This window comes from Coffea eugenioides, unplaced genomic scaffold (assembly GCF_003713205.1).
Source record: "Coffea eugenioides isolate CCC68of unplaced genomic scaffold, Ceug_1.0 ScVebR1_3383;HRSCAF=4589, whole genome shotgun sequence".
In the NCBI taxonomy this organism is placed as follows: Eukaryota; Viridiplantae; Streptophyta; class Magnoliopsida; order Gentianales; family Rubiaceae; genus Coffea; species Coffea eugenioides.
The window spans coordinates 1-19,264 of NW_020863955.1; the positions used below are offsets into that span (position 1 = coordinate 1).

Consider the following 19,264-nt stretch of genomic DNA (forward strand, 5'->3'; position numbering starts at 1 on the left):
TGATTTGTCTCGCGCCTTCAGATCCTCCTTCACGCTTCGACAAGAAGCAAAATATTAAGCAATCGTTCCGACGGAGCTAAATTACTACAGGATAAAGAACGAATAGGAAATTTGGATTTCGAAACAAAAAAAAGAGGGGTGCAACAAGAAGAATTCCCAGGGGGTCACCCATCCTAGTACTACTCTCGCCCAAGCATGCTTAACTTCGGAGTTCTGATGGGATCCGGTGCATTAGTGCTGGTATGATCGTACCCGCCATGTTCCTTTCACTTTATTCTTTTAAACTACCCCGTCCTGCGAAGCAGTGTGGCTTTTCTAGACCGAAATTCATTTTAAGCGTCAATTCAAGCATTTTTCTCTTACCCTTTTGTTTATTTGCTTTCATATTTTTTTTTGTTATTGATTTGCACCCTGTTTTTTTCCCTCATCGCGCAACAATAAATTGTCATCAAATCAATCCATCACGCTAGCGCTGATACATTTGCGCCGACAAATTTGAGCGATGATCCGGGCTTTGATCGAGCCGTACCGTTCCTGAATTCTCTCGCGCCTTCAGATCCGCCTTCATCCTTCGAGAAGAAGCAAAATATAAAGCAATCGTTCCGAAGGACCTAAATTACTACAGGATAAAGAACGAATAGAAAATTTGAATTTCGAAGCAAAAAAGAGAGGGGTGCAACAAGAACAATTCCCAAGGGGTCACCCATCCTAATACTGCTCACGCCCAAGCACGCTTAACTTCGGAGTTCTGATGGGATACGGTGCATTAGTGCTGGTATGATCTCACCCACAACGTTCCTTTCACTTTATTCTTTTAAACTACCCCGTCCAGCGAAGCAGTGTGGCTTTTCTAGACCGGAATTCATTTTAAGCGTCAATTGAAGCATTTTCCTCTTATCCTTTTATTTATTTACTTTATATTTTTTTTTGTTATTGATTTGCACCCTGTTTTTTTCCATCTTCCCGCAACTCTAAATTATCATGAAATCAATCCTTCACGCTTGCGCTGATACATTTGCGCCGACAAATTTGAGCGACGATCCGGGCTTTGATCGAGCCGTACCGTTCCTGATTTGTCTCGCGCCTTCAGATCCGCCTTCATGCTTCGAGAAGAAGCAAAATATAAGGCAATCGTTCCGAAGGACCTAAATTACTACAGGATAAAGAACGAATAGAATTTGAATGTTTCGAAACAAAAGAGGGGGTTGCAACAAGAGGATTCCCAGGGGGTCACCGATACCTAGTTACTACTCTCGCCCAAGGCATGCTTAACGTTCGGAGTTCTGATGGGATCCGGTGCATTAGTGCCTGGTATGATCGTACCCGCCATGTCCTTTCGCTTTATTCTTTTACTTACCCCGTCCGCGAAGCAGTGTGGCTTTTCTAGACGAAATTCATTTTAAGCGTCAATTCAAGCTTTTCCTTAATATCCTTTTATTTTATTTGCTTTCATATTTTTTTGTTATTGATTTGCCCCTGTTTTTTTCCTCATCCGCACTCTAAATTATCATGAAATCCAATCCTTCACACTTTGCGCTGATTTACATGTTGCGCGACAAATTGACGACGATTCGGGCTTTTGATCGAGCCGTTACCGTTCCTGATTTTGTCTCGGCCTTCAGATCGCCTTATTGCTTCGAGAAGAAGCAAAATATAAAGCAATTCGTTCGAAGGACCGTAAATTACTACAGGATAAAGAACGAATAGAATTTTGAATATTTCGAAAACAAAAAAGAGAGGGTGTGCAACAAGAGGAATTCAACAGCAAAGGGGTCACCCATCCTAGTACTACTCTCGCCCAAGCATGCTTAACTTCGGGAGTTCTTGATGGGATCGGTGCATTTGTGCTGGTATGATCGCACCCGCCCATGTTCCTTTTTCGCATTATTCTTTTAACTGACCCCGTCCAGCGAGCAGTGTGCTTTTCTAGACCAGAATTCATTTTTTAAGCGGTCAATCTGAAGCATTTTCCTCTTATGCTTTTATTTATTTACTTTATTATTTTTTGTTATTGATTTGCACCCTGTTTTTTTTCCATCTTCCCGCAACTCTAAATTATCATTTGAAATCATCCTTCACGCTTGCGTGATACATTTGCGCCGACAAATTATGAGCGACGATCCGGGCTTGATCGAGCCGTACCGTTCCTGATTTGTCTCGCGCCTTCAGATCCGCCTTCATGCTTCGAGAAGAAGCAAAATATTAAGCAATCGTTCCGAAGGACCTAAATTACTACAGGATAAAGAACGAATAGAAAATTTGAATTTCGAAACAAAAAAGAGGGGGGTGCAACAAGAGGAATTCCCAGGGGGTCACCCATCCTAGTACTACTCTCGCCCAAGCATGCTTAACTTCGGAGTTCTGATGGGATCCGGTGCATTAGTGCTGGTATGATCGCACCCGCCATGTTCCTTTCGCATTATTCTTTTAAACTACCCCGTCCAGCGAAGCAGTGTGGCTTTTCTAGACCAGAATTCATTTTAAGCGTCAATTGAAGCATTTTCCTCTTATGCTTTTATTTATTTACTTTATATTTTTTTTTGTTATTGATTTGCACCCTGTTTTTTTCCATCTTCCCGCAACTCTAAATTATCATGAAATCAATCCTTCACGCTTGCGGTGATACATTTGCGCCGACAAATTTGAGCGACGATCCGGGCTTTGATCGAGCCGTACCGTTCCTAATTTGTCTCGCGCCTTCAGATCCTCCTTCACGCTTTGACAAGAAGCAAAATATTAAGCAATCGTTCCGAAGGACCTAAATTACTACAGGATAAAGAACGAATAGAAAATTTGAATTTCGAAACAAAAAAGAGGGGGGTGCAACAAGAGGAATTCCCAGGGGGTCACCCATCCTAGTACTACTCTCGCCCAAGCATGCTTAACTTCGGAGTTCTGATGGGATCCGGTGCATTAGTGCTGGTATGATCGTACCCGCCATGTTCCTTTCGCTTTATTCTTTTAAACTACCCCGTCCTGCGAAGCAGTGTGGCTTTTCTAGACCGAAATTCATTTTAAGCGTCAATTCAAGCATTTTCCTATTATCCTTTTATTTATTTGCTTTCATATTTTTTTTTGTTATTGATTTGCCCCCTGTTTTTTTCCATCATCCCGCAACTCTAAATTATCATGAAATCAATCCTTCACACTTGCGCTGATACATTTGCGCCGACAAATTTGAGCGACGATTCGGGCTTTGATCGAGCCGTACCGTTCCTGATTTGTCTCGCGCCTTCAGATCCGCCTTCATGCTTCGAGAAGAAGCAAAATATAAAGCAATCGTTCCGAAGGACCTAAATTACTACAGGATAAAGAACGAATAGAAATTTTGAATTTCGAAACAAAAAAGAGAGGGGTGCAACAAGAGGAATTCCCAGGGGGTCACCCATCCTAGTACTACTCTCGCCCAAGCATGCTTAACTTCGGAGTTCTGATGGGATCCGGTGCATTAGTGCTGGTATGATCGCACCCGCCATGTTCCTTTCGCATTATTCTTTTAAACTACCCCGTCCAGCGAAGCAGTGTGGCTTTTCTAGACCAGAATTCATTTTAAGCGTCAATTGAAGCATTTTCCTCTTATGCTTTTATTTATTTACTTTATATTTTTTTTTGTTATTGATTTGCACCCTGTTTTTTTCCATCTTCCCGCAACTCTAAATTATCATGAAATCAATCCTTCACGCTTGCGGTGATACATTTGCGCCGACAAATTTGAGCGACGATCCGGGCTTTGATCGAGCCGTACCGTTCCTAATTTGTCTCGCGCCTTCAGATCCTCCTTCACGCTTTGACAAGAAGCAAAATATTAAGCAATCGTTCCGAAGGACCTAAATTACTACAGGATAAAGAACGAATAGAAAATTTGAATTTCGAAACAAAAAAGAGGGGGGTGCAACAAGAGGAATTCCCAGGGGGTCACCCATCCTAGTACTACTCTCGCCCAAGCATGCTTAACTTCGGAGTTCTGATGGGATCCGGTGCATTAGTGCTGGTATGATCGCACCCGCCATGTTCCTTTCGCTTATTCTTTTAAACTACCCCGTCCTGCGAAGCAGTGTGGCTTTTCTAGACCGAAATTCATTTTAAGCGTCAATTCAAGCATTTTCCTATTATCCTTTTATTTATTTGCTTTATATTTTTTTTTTGTTATTGATTTGCCCCCCGTTTTTTTCCATCATCCCGCAACTCTAAATTATCATGAAATCAATCCTTCACGCTTGCGCTGATACATTTGCGCCGACAAATTTGAGCGACGATCCGGGCTTTGATCGAGCCGTACCGTTCCTGATTTGTCTCGCGCCTTCAGATCCTCCTTCACGCTTCGACAAGAAGCAAAATATTAAGCAATCGTTCCGAAGGACCTAAATTACTACAGGATAAAGAACGAATAGAAAATTTGAATTTCGAAACAAAAAAAAGAGGGGTGCAACAAGAGGAATTCCCAGGGGTCACCCATCCTAGTACTACTCTCGCCCAAGCATGCTTAACTTCGGAGTTCTGATGGGATCCGGTGCATTAGTGCTGGTATGATCGCACCCGCCATGTTCCTTTCGCTTTATTCTTTTAAACTACCCCGTCCTGCGAAGCAGTGTGGCTTTTGGCTTTTCTAGACCGAAATTCATTTTAAGCGTCAATTCAAGCATTTTTCTCTTATCCTTTTATTTATTTGCTTTCATATTTTTTTTTGTTATTGATTTGCACCCTGTTTTTTTCCCTCATCGCGCAACAATAAATTGTCATGAAATCAATCCATCACGCTAGCGCCGATACATTTGCGCCGACAAATTTGAGCGATGATCCGGGCTTTGATCGAGCCGTACCGTTCCTGAATTCTCTCGCGCCTTCAGATCCGCCTTCATGCTTCGAGAAGAAGCAAAATATAAAGCAATCGTTCCGAAGGACCTAAATTACTACAGGATAAAGAACGAATAGAAAATTTGAATTTCGAAACAAAAAAGAGAGGGGTGCAACAAGAGGAATTCCCAAGGGGTCACCCATCCTAATACTGCTCACGCCCAAGCACGCTTAACTTCGGAGTTCTGATGGGATACGGTGCATTAGTGCTGGTATGATCGCACCCACAACGTTCCTTTCGCTTTATTCTTTTAAACTACCCCGTCCAGCGAAGCAGTGTGGCTTTTCTAGACCGGAATTCATTTTAAGCGTCAATTGAAGCATTTTCCTCTTATCCTTTTATTTATTTACTTTATACTTTTTTTGTTATTGATTTGCACCCTATTTTTTTCCATCATCCCGCAACTCTAAATTATCATGAAATCAATCCTTCACGCTTGCGGTGATACATTTGCGCCGACAAATTTGAGCGACGATCCGGGCTTTGATCGAGCCGTACCGTTCCTGATTTGTCTCGCGCCTTCAGATCCTCCTTCACGCTTCGACAAGAAGCAAAATATTAAGCAATCGTTCCGACGGAGCTAAATTACTACAGGATAAAGAACGAATAGGAAATTTGGATTTCGAAACAAAAAAGAGAGGGGTGCAACACGAGGACTTCCCAGGGGGTCACCAATCCAAATACTACTCTCGCCCAAACACGCTTAATTTCGAAGTTCTGATGGGATCCGGTGCATTAGTGCTGGTATGATCGCACCCGCCATATTTCTTTCGCTTTATTCTTTTAAACTACCCCGTCCAGCGAAGCAGTGTGGCTTTTCTAGACCGGAATTCATTTTAAGCGTCAATTGAAGCATTTTCCTCTTATCCTTTTATTTATTTACTTTATATTTTTTTTGTTATTGATTTGCACCCTGTTTTTTTCCATCATCCCGCAACTCTAAATTATCATGAAATCAATGCTTCACGCTTGCGCTGATACATTTGCGCCGACAAATTTGAGCGACGATCCGGGCTTTGATCGAGCCGTACCGTTCCTGATTTGTCTCGCGCCTTCAGATCCTCCTTCACCCTTCGACAAGAAGCAAAATATTAAGCAATCGTTCCGACGGAGCTAAATTACTACAGGATAAAGAACGAATAGGAAATTTGGATTTCGAAACAAAAAAGAGAGGGGTGCAACACGAGGACTTCCCAGGGGGTCACCAATCCAAGTACTACTCTCGCCCAAACACGCTTAATTTCGAAGTTCTGATGGGATCCGGTGCATTAGTGCTGGTATGATCGCACCCGCCATATTCCTTTCGCTTTATTCTTTTAAACTACCCCGTCCAGCGAAGCAGTGTGGCTTTTCTAGACCGGAATTCATTTTAAGCGTCAATTGAAGCATTTTCCTCTTATCCTTTTATTTATTTACTTTATATTTTTTTTGTTATTGATTTGCACCCTGTTTTTTTCCATCATCCCGCAACTCTAAATTATCATGAAATCAATCCTTCACGCTTGCGGTGATACATTTGCGCCGAAAAATTTGAGCGACGATCCGGGCTTTGATCGAGCCGTACCGTTCCTAATTTGTCTCGCGCCTTCAGATCCTCCTTCACGCTTTGACAAGAAGCAAAATATTAAGCAATCGTTCCGAAGGACCTAAATTACTACAGGATAAAGAACGAATAGAAAATTTGAATTTCGAAACAAAAAAGAGGGGGGTGCAACAAGAGGAATTCCCAGGGGGTCACCCATCCTAGTACTACTCTCGCCCAAGCATGCTTAACTTCGGAGTTCTGATGGGATCCGGTGCATTAGTGCTGGTATGATCGTACCCGCCATGTTCCTTTCGCTTTATTCTTTTAAACTACCCCGCCCAGCGAAGCAGTGTGGCTTTTCTAGACCGGAATTCATTTTAAGCGTCAATTGAAGCATTTTCCTCTTATCCTTTTATTTATTTACTTTATTTTTTTTTTGTTATTGATTTGCACCCTGTTTTTTTCCATCATCCCGCAACTCTAAATTATCATGAAATCAATCCTTCACGCTTGCGGTGATACATTTGCGCCGACAAATTTGAGCGACGATCCGGGCTTTGATCGAGCCGTACCGTTCCTAATTTGTCTCGCGCCTTCAGATCCTCCTTCACGCTTTGACAAGAAGCAAAATATTAAGCAATCGTTCCGAAGGACCTAAATTACTACAGGATAAAGAACGAATAGAAAATTTGAATTTCGAAACAAAAAAGAGGGGGGTGCAACAAGAGGAATTCCCAGGGGGTCACCCATCCTAGTACTACTCTCGCCCAAGCATGCTTAACTTCGGAGTTCTGATGGGATCCGGTGCATTAGTGCTGGTATGATCGCACCCGCCATGTTCCTTTCGCATTATTCTTTTAAACTACCCCGTCCTGCGAAGCAGTGTGGCTTTTCTAGACCGAAATTCATTTTAAGCGTCAATTCAAGCATTTTCCTATTATCCTTTTATTTATTTGCTTTCATATTTTTTTTTTGTTATTGATTTGCCCCCGTTTTTTTCCATCATCCCGCAACTCTAAATTATCATGAAATCAATCCTTCACGCTTGCGCTGATACATTTGCGCCGACAAATTTGAGCGACGATCCGGGCTTTGATCGAGCCGTGCCGTTCCTGATTTGTCTCGCGCCTTCAGATCCGCCTTCATGCTTCGAGAAGAAGCAAAATATAAAGCAATCGTTCCGAAGGACCTAAATTACTACAGGATAAAGAACGAATAGAAAATTTGAATTTCGAAACAAAAAAGAGAGGGGTGCAACAAGAGGAATTCCCAGGGGGTCACCCATCCTAGTACTACTCTCGCCCAAGCATGCTTAACTTCGGAGTTCTGATGGGATCCGGTGCATTAGTGCTGGTATGATCGCACCCGCCATGTTCCTTTCGCATTATTCTTTTAAACTACCCCGTCCAGCGAAGCAGTGTGGCTTTTCTAGACCAGAATTCATTTTAAGCGTCAATTGAAGCATTTTCCTCTTATCCTTTTATTTATTTACTTTATATATTTTTTTGTTATTGATTTGCACCCTGTTTTTTTCCATCTTCCCGCAACTCTAAATTATCATGAAATGAATCCTTCACGCTTGCGGTGATACATTTGCGCCGACAAATTTGAGCGACGATCCGGGCTTTGATCGAGCCGTACCGTTCCTAATTTGTCTCGCGCCTTCAGATCCTCCTTCACGCTTTGACAAGAAGCAAAATATTAAGCAATCGTTCCGAAGGACCTAAATTACTACAGGATAAAGAACGAATAGAAAATTTGAATTTCGAAACAAAAAAGAGGGGGGTGCAACAAGAGGAATTCCCAGGGGGTCACCCATCCTAGTACTACTCTCGCCCAAGCATGCTTAACTTCGGAGTTCTGATGGGATCCGGTGCATTAGTGCTGGTATGATCGTACCCGCCATGTTCCTTTCGCTTTATTCTTTTAAACTACCCCGCCCAGCGAAGCAGTGTGGCTTTTCTAGACCGGAATTCATTTTAAGCGTCAATTGAAGCATTTTCCTCTTATCCTTTTATTTATTTACTTTATATTTTTTTTGTTATTGATTTGCACCCTGTTTTTTTCCATCATCCCGCAACTCTAAATTATCATGAAATCAATCCTTCACGCTTGCGGTGATACATTTGCGCCGAAAAATTTGAGCGACGATCCGGGCTTTGATCGAGCCGTACCGTTCCTAATTTGTCTCGCGCCTTCAGATCCTCCTTCACGCTTTGACAAGAAGAGAACAAATATGAAATTTTATTGTCAAGTCAAAAATCATATTGTTTTTTACTTTCTTAATAAATTGAGATTTGAAAATCATTAGAGTGGAAGTTAGACCGGTGGAAAGGAGCTTTTCCCCGGTAGCGGCGCCAAAAACTTGACGGATTTTTGATATACGTACAAGTTAAAAAATTCAATTTATACCCGTTTTGACTGCAAGTATACAGGTCAACTAGTAGTTTATGGCATATATCGGGTCGATCCCACGAGAAAGATTGAACAATTACCGGCACTACTAAAGTTTATCTATTATTTAGACTATAAATGAATTATAAGAAATGAAACCTACTGAACTTATGCAAATAACAAATGAAAGTTCCTAACTACTCATGCAAGTGTCATTTTTGGATCATTAATTACTACTATCTTGGCTAGCTATGGTGTAATTTCCTTATGCATATGAATCCTACTTTCGTAGTAAATTAATTATACTCATAACTAATCCATACATATTCTCATAGTTATGAAATTAGCTACAAATTCATTTCTTCTATGAAATTACATGAAATGAATCACTAAAACCACATAGGTGCACCTCTACTCTCGTGAGTGTACTCCCTAGGTTTAGCACTTCTTGAACCAGTGTTAAATCTCAATTTTCATTGCAGAAGAAACACCTTAGATAATCACAATCCATGGTAACAAATTAATCATGATTTAAGGAGCTAAAGTGCTAAATAACTTGCTCAATTAATAGCATCAAATAGCCAAATAATAAACACTAACAATCATAGAAAATTCAACCAAACCCAAGGCATAAACTTTATAGACACATAATAAAAACAAAATCCAGAACTTGTATATTAACTATACTTAAGAATCTGATACAAAAGATAAAGAATTGGAGAAGAGATAACCCATGTCACTTGAGTTTCAACTCCTCTTTCTTTATCTCCATCCATCATAATCTAACTAATATACAAGAATGGATGAACTATACTACTCTACACTAATGCTAACCTAACACTCAGAAGATGAAAGAGCTACATTTCTGCAGACTCCCCAGCTTCTTCCATATCTCCCGTTTGTTGCTCTGTATAAAAACTGATGAAAAGCTCCTTTCCACCAGTCTAACTTCCACTCTAATGCTTTTCAAATCTCAATATTATTTTTGACTTGACAATAAATCATATTTTCCTTCTTTATGCATCAGAAGCATGTGCAACCAAATTCTCTTACCAAATATAGATGGAAAACAATATGAACATAAGAGAAATGGCTGAACAAATTGCAGAATTTTGGTTGCAATACGCGTATTCACTTTTGACCTCGCTTCAACCGCAATATTCTCTATGATGGAGGCCAAACTGGCTTTTGTGCAAAACACAAAAGTTGTAGCCCTTTGAATTAGTTTTCCAATGCTTCAAGAATCATCCAAATCGAAACTTTGTAGACCGAGATATGACCAAAATACCAAAACCTGGTCAGAGCTCTGTTTTCAACTTTGGACAGCAGTGTTGAACTTTGGTATTTCGACCTTTTGACGGAGAAAACGACTAAATTGGACTCTGATGTTTTTATACCAAATTTAGACACGTCTCTTAGTTTCAAATTGGTTCAAGAATCATCTCAATCCGATCACTGTAATTCAAGTTATAGCCGAAATACTAAAATGTGTCAAAGCTGTCAAAATGCACAAAATGCAAGTAAAAAGTGATAAAAACCTCATTTAATCACTTAAGAACATTTTTCCTCAATTATAGCCAAAATGATTTATTTTCTTCCAATAATATAACCAAAATAACTAAAAATAACATAAAATATCATTCAAATATAATGTAAATTAGTCACTTATCATGGTGAAAAAACAAAATTCAAAGACAAAATAGGGGAGAACTCTGGCCAAAGAATCGAGCAAGTTTTTGGAGGGATTACTAGAGGAATTCTGGTCAAAAGTTATGGTTTCAACTTGCGTAACTTGTTTTCACGTCCATTCTTTCACATCTTCTAAGGAACTTTTGGCATCTTTTAAGGGACATTCGATAAAATCCGACCGATTTGTGGAGGTATTGTTGAGGGATTCGAGGCAGTGAGATGAGATGAAAAAGCAAAATTCCAAGGAAAAAAACAAGGGAGGGATCCAACCAAAAAATTCAGCCAATTTTTGGAGGGATTACTGGAGGAATTCCAATCAAAAGTTGTGACTTCAACTTGTGCAACTTATTTTCACATCCATTCTTTCACATCTTCTGAGAAACATTTGGCATCTTATTTATAATTATAAAGGCAAGATTCTAGTAATAATTCTTGACCTTATTCTTTAATAATAATGCTATTTAGCTTTGAAACCAAAATTGTTGACTGTTTGGAGCTATGCTAACATGGAAATACAAGTGGCTTAAAAATTTCTCTATAAATAGAGCTTGTATCATTCAATTTAGGAGAGCTTGAAGAGTGGAAGAAACGCTACACAAAATATAATTTTAAATATTTTCTTAGTACTTTAGTTTAGAATTGTATAGGATAGTTTAGAGTTATATAGCTAAACTTGGATAAAGATTGAGCAAAGATGAAGAGTTTAAATTTGATAAGAGTGATATCACTCCAACCACTTTCTATCTTGTATTGGATGTCATGTTTAGTTATAATACAAGTTTAGATTTTATCTTCAATTTGTGTTTCTAAGGTTCCATGCGTTGAGTTTTGATTGAAGAAATTTCTATGATTATATTATATTGATGTCTCAGTTATTTGATGCTATTATTTTGAATAAATTATTTAGCATTTTTGCTTATCTAATCACAATTAACTGACCATTAAGATGTTAGATTTACAATGAGAATATAAATTTAACACTAGTTCAAGAAAGTACTAAATCTATGTAGTACACTCGTGAAAATAGAGGTGCACTATTGTGATTTTTGTGACTTGTTCCATATAATTTCATAAAAGAAATAAACTTGTAATTAATTTCATAACCATGAGATTGTATGTATTATAAGTATAATTAATTCACTACGAGAATAAGTTTTACATGTACAAGGAAATTACGCCATAACTAACCAAGGTAACAGTGCCTAATAATCCAAAAATCACACTAAATCACACCATATCACATTTTTGTGGTGTATTATGCAACCATACCTTTGCTAAGCTTTCTCAACTATCTATTTATTTTTGTGCAATATAAGTTTATGCAATATATTGAGCCAAATTTTTAGATTTAGAGAGTAGATGAAACTAATAGTTCATTTAATGAGTTGAATGTGATTTTACACTTGTTACCTTTGTTCATTTACTCGTAGGAGCATGCAAAATCGAAAAATTTCGATTTGTCAACCGAATTCAAATTGAATTTGAAATTTTAAATTCGATAATTCGAAATAAAAATCAAAATATCCGATTTCGAATTAGACAAAATCGGGTTAAATTCAATAATGAAATTTTTCAAATTGAAAATTCCGATTTCGAATTCACAATTCGAAATTGAAATCGAAATCGAAATTCGGAATTCCTATTTCGATTTCTATATATATGTAATATAACATTTATATTATAATAATAATTTTTATATTCTTGAATTTGGTGATTCGGAATTCCTATTTCGATTTCAAATAATAATATTTATATTATAATATTTTTTGATATATGTAATATAACATTTATATAATAATAATAATAATTTTTATATTCATGAATTCAGTGAAATCGGAATTTACCGAATTCCGAATTGAATTTGAAACGAATTCGAATTCAGAGTTGGTGAATTCTAAATCAAATTCGATCGAAAATTCTTATACCAAAATTTCGAAAAATTCCGATTTCAAAGTTTTGAATTACCAATTTCGATTCCGATTCATACCCCTTTTTACTCATGCTTATTACTTCTTGTTGCTTCATTACCAATGACAAGCTTAGCTGTTATTACTTAATAATACTAATAGTTCTTGATGAATGTGACTTTCAAGTTTTTGCCACCGTTGACTAAGCAGAATTCGACGATTTTAGAGGAATTATCGCAAGGATTCAAGATAGTAAGTTGGGATGAGCAAGCAAAATTCGAAAACAAAATAGGAGAGGACTCCGGCCAAAGAATCCAACCAGTTTTTGGAGGGGTTACTGGAGGAATTCCGGTCAAAATTTATAGTTTTAACTTGCACAACTTGTTTTCACATCCATTCTTTCATCTTTTGAAGAACGTTTGGCATCTTTTAAGGGACATTTGACTAAGCAAAATTCGACAGATTTTTGGAGGTATTGTCATAGGGATTCGAGGCAATGAGATGGCATGAAAAAACAAAATTCAAAGAAAAAAATAGGGAAGGAATCCGGCCAAAAAATTCAGCTAGTTTTTCGAGGAATTATTGGAGAAATTCCAGTCAAAAGTCATGGCTACAACCTGTACAACTTATTTTCACCTCCATTCTTTCACATCTTTTGAGGAATGTTTAGCATCTTATTTGCAATTGTAAAAATGAGAGATTCTAACAATAATTCTTGACCTTATTTCTTCAATAATAATGTGATTTAACTTTGAAACAAAAAATTGTTGACTATTTGGAGCTATGCTCACATAGAAGATACAAGTTAAAAGTTTGAAAATTTCTCCATAAACAGAGCTTGTATCATTCAATTTAGGAGAGCTTGAAGAGTGGAAAAAACACCACAAAAAATATAATTCTTAACCAGTTTTTTAGTACTTTAGTTTAGAGTTGTATAGGATAGCTTAGATTAGTTAGATTCATTATCTCTTGTGTATAGCTAAACGTGGATAAAAATTGAGAAGCAAATATGAAGAGTTTAAGTTATATCTTTCCAACCACTTTCTATCTTGTATTGGATGTCATGATTAGTTATAATACAAGATTAGATTTTATCTTCAATACGAGTTTCCAAAGTTTCATGCCTTGAGTTTTGATTGAAATTCCTATAATTGTCTTATATTGATTTCTCGATTATTTGATGCTATTATTTTCAACAAGTTATTTAGCATTTTTGTTTATCTAATCATAATTAACTAACCATTGATTGTAATAATTTTAAAATGTCAAATTTGCAATCAGAATATGAATTTAACACTAATTCAATGTTAAACTTACAGAATACACTCACGAAAGTAGATGTGCACTATTGTGGCTTTTGTTAACTTGTTTCATGTAATTTTAAAAAAGAAATAAAGTTGTAACTAATTTCATAATCATGAGAATAGGTATGGATTAATCACTACGGGAGTAGGTTTCATATATATGAAAAAATTACGCCGTAACTAACCAAAGTAATATAGTGCTTAATGATTCAAAAATCACACTAAAACACACCATACCACCTTTGCTAAGCTTTCCCAACTATCTCTTTTTTGTGTGCAATATTTTACGCAATAAATCTTGGTGCTCATTGTCTTATCTAATATGTTGAGCCAAACTTTTAGATCTAGAGAGTAGATGAAACTAATGGTTCATTGAATATAAGTTGAATGTGATTTACACTTGTGACCTCTTTTAAGTTGTTCATTAATCATGCTTATTAGTTATTATTACTTAATAATAAGGGACAGAATGGAACTTAAAAAGTAAACTTTTATGAGAGTAGAGGTACAACTTAAGCAGATTTTCTTGAATATTTCATGTAGTAAATAAACTAGATTTAAATCTCCACCACGACAATAGGAAAGACTAGAGTGATTAATATCATTACATCATGAGAATGAGTTTCGATTAATGTTGCAAATGAATCCCCAATCAGATGAGTAATAATAACAAAAGGTAAATTCATTCACTTGTTTTTTGAACCATTAGTGGATTCTACACCCTATAACCTTAATTTATTTTCTCCATTTATCTTTCTTTACAAGTCAGTAGTTTGAAGTATTAATTAGTAAATTAATTGCTTGTTAATGCTTTTAATTGATATTAGTCTAGATAATAGCAATGTTTTGAAACTTGGCCCCTTAATTAAGCCGACAAGATGTTCATATTACTGTTCAAGCAATCAGACCGGTTCAATCCTGATTTAATGAATTTTTATAAATAAATTATATAAATATATATGCACAGAGTAAGATATTCGATTGACTAATTTAAGATTTTATCTTATAAAAAATTTAATATTTTCAAAGAACTTTCATAAATAAATTTTTTAAATTATGAACTTAAACAAATAAATTTCATCTCAATTGTATCTACAAATAAATTGTATCTACCAAAGTAATCTTAAATCCTATCCAAGAATACTGCAATTTTCTAAAATTAAACAAAATTCATGTCTTTAGGAATACATTGTGAATTTAAACTTTAAACTATGGTTTTGGGAATTAAAGATTGCAACTTTATTTAAAAATAAAACTTAGAACTTGGATGAAATCAGAAAGCTAGAAAGTTTATGAAAACTTGATAAAGAGTGAATGTGGCACCTAGTGACTACTAGTCTTTGGAGTTAATAAGAACCTATATTTTTTAGTTTAATAGACGAAAACAAAAAAAACACCAGTTCAATTGTTCATTTCGATTCAAATGGTTCGCACGGTTCTTCGCATAACACTGGTTCTTAAATCCAATCAACCATGAATCGGACCACAATCTGACCATCAAACTGGTCGGTTCAACCAAGTTTCGAAACACTAGATAATAGAGTAAACCAAGAATCTAATACTTGATAGCTGCTTCTCGCAAGATCGACCGACCCTTACACGCCCCATACTATAAATTTGACCCATATACTAGCAGCAAACGAGTGTATTTTGAAGTTGAAAGCACATATTTGAAACCCACCACTTTTAAGTAGTAATTAATTCAAATTTTACTGCATGAGATATCAAGATTGATCTAATTTTTAAACATGTTGTCATAAAAACCACATGGAAAAAAAAAATTTTGAGAAGGACAAACAAATTTATTGATATAAGATTGTTGCAATTCATCCACCGCCATTTGCTTGACAAAATTAGGAGCAGAGTTCTATAGACACTCAAGTAGGTTGGTAGCCTATGCATCTTGTGTTAATCTATGTGCAACTTTATTTGCCTCTTTAAAAATCCAAATTACATCCACAATATGTTTCTCTCCTTAACAGGAGCATTGTGATGAAACATTAGATTATAATACAACTAAGGGTTTGGTTAAGAAGGTCTCTAACATTAAGGGCCATAAGCTTCCTCTTCAACCAGAATAGACTCTCAAGTTCAGCTTGGAGATTAATTTTCTAGATTACAAGAAAAATTGAATGTTTATTATGCATAACTTTTTGAATAATTTCCTAGGCCCCGCAAAACCCAAACCCAAACCCAAACAATTACAAGAATGAAGGCAATTTCTAAATAAATCAGCTCGAGACAGATTAATGAGATTGCCCCCAAACTTCATTAAAGTCTACAAGGTTGAGAACTTCATTAAAGTCTCCTAAACATGACCATGGAAAATTTTGGGCATTTGCAACATGCATTAAATTTTTCCAACTCTCCTCAGGACTTCTCTACGTTGTCACTCTTTATCCTTTCTATTTGGTTGTGGTTAAGTTCGTCTCCACAAGGGTTGAGATGATTTATTCTTTCCAAAGCAACAGCTTTCTCCCTTTTCCAACACCACTCTTGTCCCTCCTAGTATCCTAGCCCATCCCTACTGCTGGACTCTTATCTATCCATTACCTCACCTTTCTTTCTTTTACCCCCAGCCCATTCTTCTTTTCCTTCAAACCTGCCGTCTACAACTCCCTACCTACTCCTTTACCCCTTTGTAGTTTCCCTTACCCCTACACCCCTAATTCCCAACCCCCCTTGGCCTCTCCCTATCCACCCCTTGCCACTGCCTCCCTCCTCTTCTTAGGGCGCTAGGCTAGTAATGATTTTGTTTTATTTACTTATTTATTTTTTGGATGCTTGTTTCAAAGTTGTTTTCGATGCTTTGGATACCAACCCGTTACCGCTGTCTCCCTCATGCTGTTGTTGGTGTGTTTTGGGTATTATGAGGAGATGGGGGCAATGGAGTATATATGCTTTTATTCTTTTCGATGCTTTTTGGTATGTTGATAATTTGTTATAATGTCAATATTTTGTTGTTTTATCAATGGTTTTTGTTGTTTTGGGCTTTTTAGATATATTAATCTCAGTAAAAGTATAATTTCTCTATAACAGGCTAACCAATCGAACCCATTGGTTATAAAAGGACAATTATAAGAAAGGATTGTTGGCCTACCATGTCGTGCCATTATGTTTAGAGGGGCCACACTAATCACACTTCTACATACATACCTTTAGGAGTTTAATGGGTGTAGACAAGAATGTCTAAAACTTTTAAAACCAATATACTGTTGAAAATGAGGAAAAGGTGTTTGAATTAAAACCTTCATTGGTCTAGGAAGTGTCTTCTTAAAAAGTTATGATTCTTTATTTTTTCCAGATCATTTTCTTCTTGACTTTTGGTTGGGAAGTCATGACTTTTGGTCCAAAAAACTGTCTACCAACGGTTTCAAACTGCCTCTTATTGTTTTAGTCTATAAAAAATACATGTTAGTAGGACAGAAATAACTATTATTCCTTTGTTGCATAAAAGTTTCTGCAGAAATTCCATAGAACCATCTTGAGAGAAAAGTGAAACACACAGAGTTCATAGACTTCCTAAATTCTTGTACAAATTTGAGGGAGAATTCACAGTTGAATCCTGGGAACAGATTGCTCACGCACTTCTGCACAAAGGGAAGGAGCAAAATTCTGTTTTAGGACATTGATCAAAGATCAAGCCTCTGTGATTGTAAGTTAGTAAGTTATTGTTATTAACATTGTTCTAGTTTATCACATCAATGATTTGAACTTGTTTACTAGTAAGATTTGTTACTGGTAGTTTTTCATTTCCTGTTTCTTAAACTTATCATTAGTCTCCAACATTCTAAAACAGAATTTTTGTTGGAGGTTTTCCTGAGTCTATCTTTATTAGTTCATTGATTTGGTTTCACTTGAAAGCCGTTGAAAGATATGGCTTCAAGTTCTGATGTGAAATCAGATGTTCAAATCTCTAACAAGGATGAAAGGCCAGAAAAGTTTAAGGGAGTTGATTTCAAAAGATGGCAGCAGAAAATGCTATTTTATCTTACTACCTTGAACTTGGCACACATCCTCAAGCAGGAATGTCCCAAGCCAGCGGATCCAGATTCAAGAGTCTCTCTTGACCGTAGAGACATGGAAGCAGTATGACTTCCTTTGCAGAAACTACATTCTCAATCGTCTCGATGATACGCTATATGACATATATTTAGTGTATTCTACTGCGAAGGAAGTCTGGGATTCACTCGAGAAGAAATACAAAACGGAGGATGCTGGGGCCAAAAAGTTCGTGATTGAAAAATTCCTCAAATATATAATGATGGATTCAAAGCCTGTGAGAAAAACAAGTAGAAGAGATTCAAATTCTCATGCATGAGTTACATGGGGAAAGGATGCTCAATTAATGAACACTTTCAAGTTGGTGCAATAATTGAAAAATTGTCTCCATCTTAGAATGATTTCAAAATCTACTTGAAACACAAACGTAGAGAGATGTCCATGGAGGATTTGATCTTGAGGTTACAAATAGAGGAAGATCATCGCAAGGGTGATAAGAATGATACACCATCATCCATGGAAGCCAAAGCCAATATGATTGAGGGATTAAGTTCCAAGTCGAAATTCCAAAAGAATAAAGGCAAGAAGAAAGTAGGAGGGGCTGGAAATACTATGGCACCTAAAGGCAAGAATTTCAAGCGAATCAGAGGATCATGTTGGGTGTGTAGAAAACCAGGGCACAAGGCAAAAGATTGTTACTTCAGAAAGGGCCAAAATGATGCTAACTCCTTGAAGAATAAGGAAGCAAACATGGTTGAAGAAAATGTTCAGCATATGGACACCGATGAAGACAATCTTGTTGCTGTAGTGACTGAAGTGAACGTCGTTTCTAATGTCAAGGGCTGGTGGATTGATACCGAAGCCACAAAGCACATCTGTTCGAATGAAAATCTATTTTGTGAGTACAATAAGATCACAAATGGTGAACAGTTCTAAATGGGAAACTCCTCTTCTTCAAGAGTGGAGGGGAAAGGGATCACATTGAAGTTCACTTCTGGAAAAGTTGTAACTGTCAAGGATGTTCTTTATGTACCTGATATTAAGAAAGAATCTAGTTTCTGGTCCACTCTTTAGCCAAAAAGGATTTAAACTTGTGTTTGAGTCCAATAAGTTTGTACTCACTAAGGATGGAATGTACGTAGGAAAAGGCTATTTGGCTGATGGTTTGTTCAAACTAAATGTAATAGTTGCAAATGCTATGAATAAAGATAATATTTCTGCTTATATCGTTGATTCCTTTGACTTGTGACATGCAAGTCTAGGGCATATTAATTCTAGATCTTTGCATAGAATGATGAATTTGGACTTATACCTGAATTTGACTTTGATGTCAAAAGCAAATGTGAAGTATGCGTTAAATCGAAATTTGCTAGACAAACTTATAAATCTGTCCAAGGAAGAACAAGTGAACTACTTGACTTAATTCACACGGATATATATGACTTTAAGTCACTTCCTACACGTGGTAGGAAAAATTACTTTATCACATTCATTGATGATTATAGTAAGTATTGCTACGTGTACTTGATCAAAAGTAAAGATGAAACTTTGGGAATATTAAAAATTTATAAAGCTGAAGTTGAAAATT

The 19,264-nt window shown here is 36.8% G+C and overlaps 13 non-coding genes and 2 pseudogenes across 13 annotated transcripts; all 15 read right to left on the bottom strand.

Moving 5' to 3' along the window:
- Positions 1-135: 135 nt before the first annotated feature.
- On the bottom strand, positions 136-254 carry LOC113757862. Its single transcript, XR_003466512.1, has one exon. It is a non-coding gene; the product is annotated as a 5S ribosomal RNA (ribosomal RNA).
- Positions 255-670: 416 nt separating this feature from the next.
- LOC113757867 lies at positions 671-789 on the bottom strand (annotated as a pseudogene).
- A 950-nt stretch (positions 790-1,739) lies between these two features.
- LOC113757868 lies at positions 1,740-1,864 on the bottom strand (annotated as a pseudogene).
- Positions 1,865-2,283: 419 nt separating this feature from the next.
- Positions 2,284-2,402, bottom strand: LOC113757857. Its single transcript, XR_003466507.1, has one exon. It is a non-coding gene; the product is annotated as a 5S ribosomal RNA (ribosomal RNA).
- A 415-nt stretch (positions 2,403-2,817) lies between these two features.
- LOC113757859 lies at positions 2,818-2,936 on the bottom strand. Its single transcript, XR_003466509.1, has one exon. It is a non-coding gene; the product is annotated as a 5S ribosomal RNA (ribosomal RNA).
- Positions 2,937-3,352: 416 nt separating this feature from the next.
- On the bottom strand, positions 3,353-3,471 carry LOC113757869. The gene has a single exon (XR_003466516.1). It is a non-coding gene; the product is annotated as a 5S ribosomal RNA (ribosomal RNA).
- A 415-nt stretch (positions 3,472-3,886) lies between these two features.
- Positions 3,887-4,005, bottom strand: LOC113757870. The gene has a single exon (XR_003466517.1). It is a non-coding gene; the product is annotated as a 5S ribosomal RNA (ribosomal RNA).
- Positions 4,006-4,420: 415 nt separating this feature from the next.
- Positions 4,421-4,538, bottom strand: LOC113757858. Its single transcript, XR_003466508.1, has one exon. It is a non-coding gene; the product is annotated as a 5S ribosomal RNA (ribosomal RNA).
- A 423-nt stretch (positions 4,539-4,961) lies between these two features.
- Positions 4,962-5,080, bottom strand: LOC113757865. The gene has a single exon (XR_003466514.1). It is a non-coding gene; the product is annotated as a 5S ribosomal RNA (ribosomal RNA).
- Positions 5,081-5,494: 414 nt separating this feature from the next.
- On the bottom strand, positions 5,495-5,613 carry LOC113757866. The gene has a single exon (XR_003466515.1). It is a non-coding gene; the product is annotated as a 5S ribosomal RNA (ribosomal RNA).
- Positions 5,614-6,027: 414 nt separating this feature from the next.
- Positions 6,028-6,146, bottom strand: LOC113757864. Its single transcript, XR_003466513.1, has one exon. It is a non-coding gene; the product is annotated as a 5S ribosomal RNA (ribosomal RNA).
- A 414-nt stretch (positions 6,147-6,560) lies between these two features.
- On the bottom strand, positions 6,561-6,679 carry LOC113757860. The gene has a single exon (XR_003466510.1). It is a non-coding gene; the product is annotated as a 5S ribosomal RNA (ribosomal RNA).
- A 414-nt stretch (positions 6,680-7,093) lies between these two features.
- LOC113757871 lies at positions 7,094-7,212 on the bottom strand. The gene has a single exon (XR_003466518.1). It is a non-coding gene; the product is annotated as a 5S ribosomal RNA (ribosomal RNA).
- Positions 7,213-7,628: 416 nt separating this feature from the next.
- Positions 7,629-7,747, bottom strand: LOC113757872. Its single transcript, XR_003466519.1, has one exon. It is a non-coding gene; the product is annotated as a 5S ribosomal RNA (ribosomal RNA).
- A 415-nt stretch (positions 7,748-8,162) lies between these two features.
- On the bottom strand, positions 8,163-8,281 carry LOC113757861. Its single transcript, XR_003466511.1, has one exon. It is a non-coding gene; the product is annotated as a 5S ribosomal RNA (ribosomal RNA).
- Positions 8,282-19,264: the final 10,983 nt, after the last annotated feature.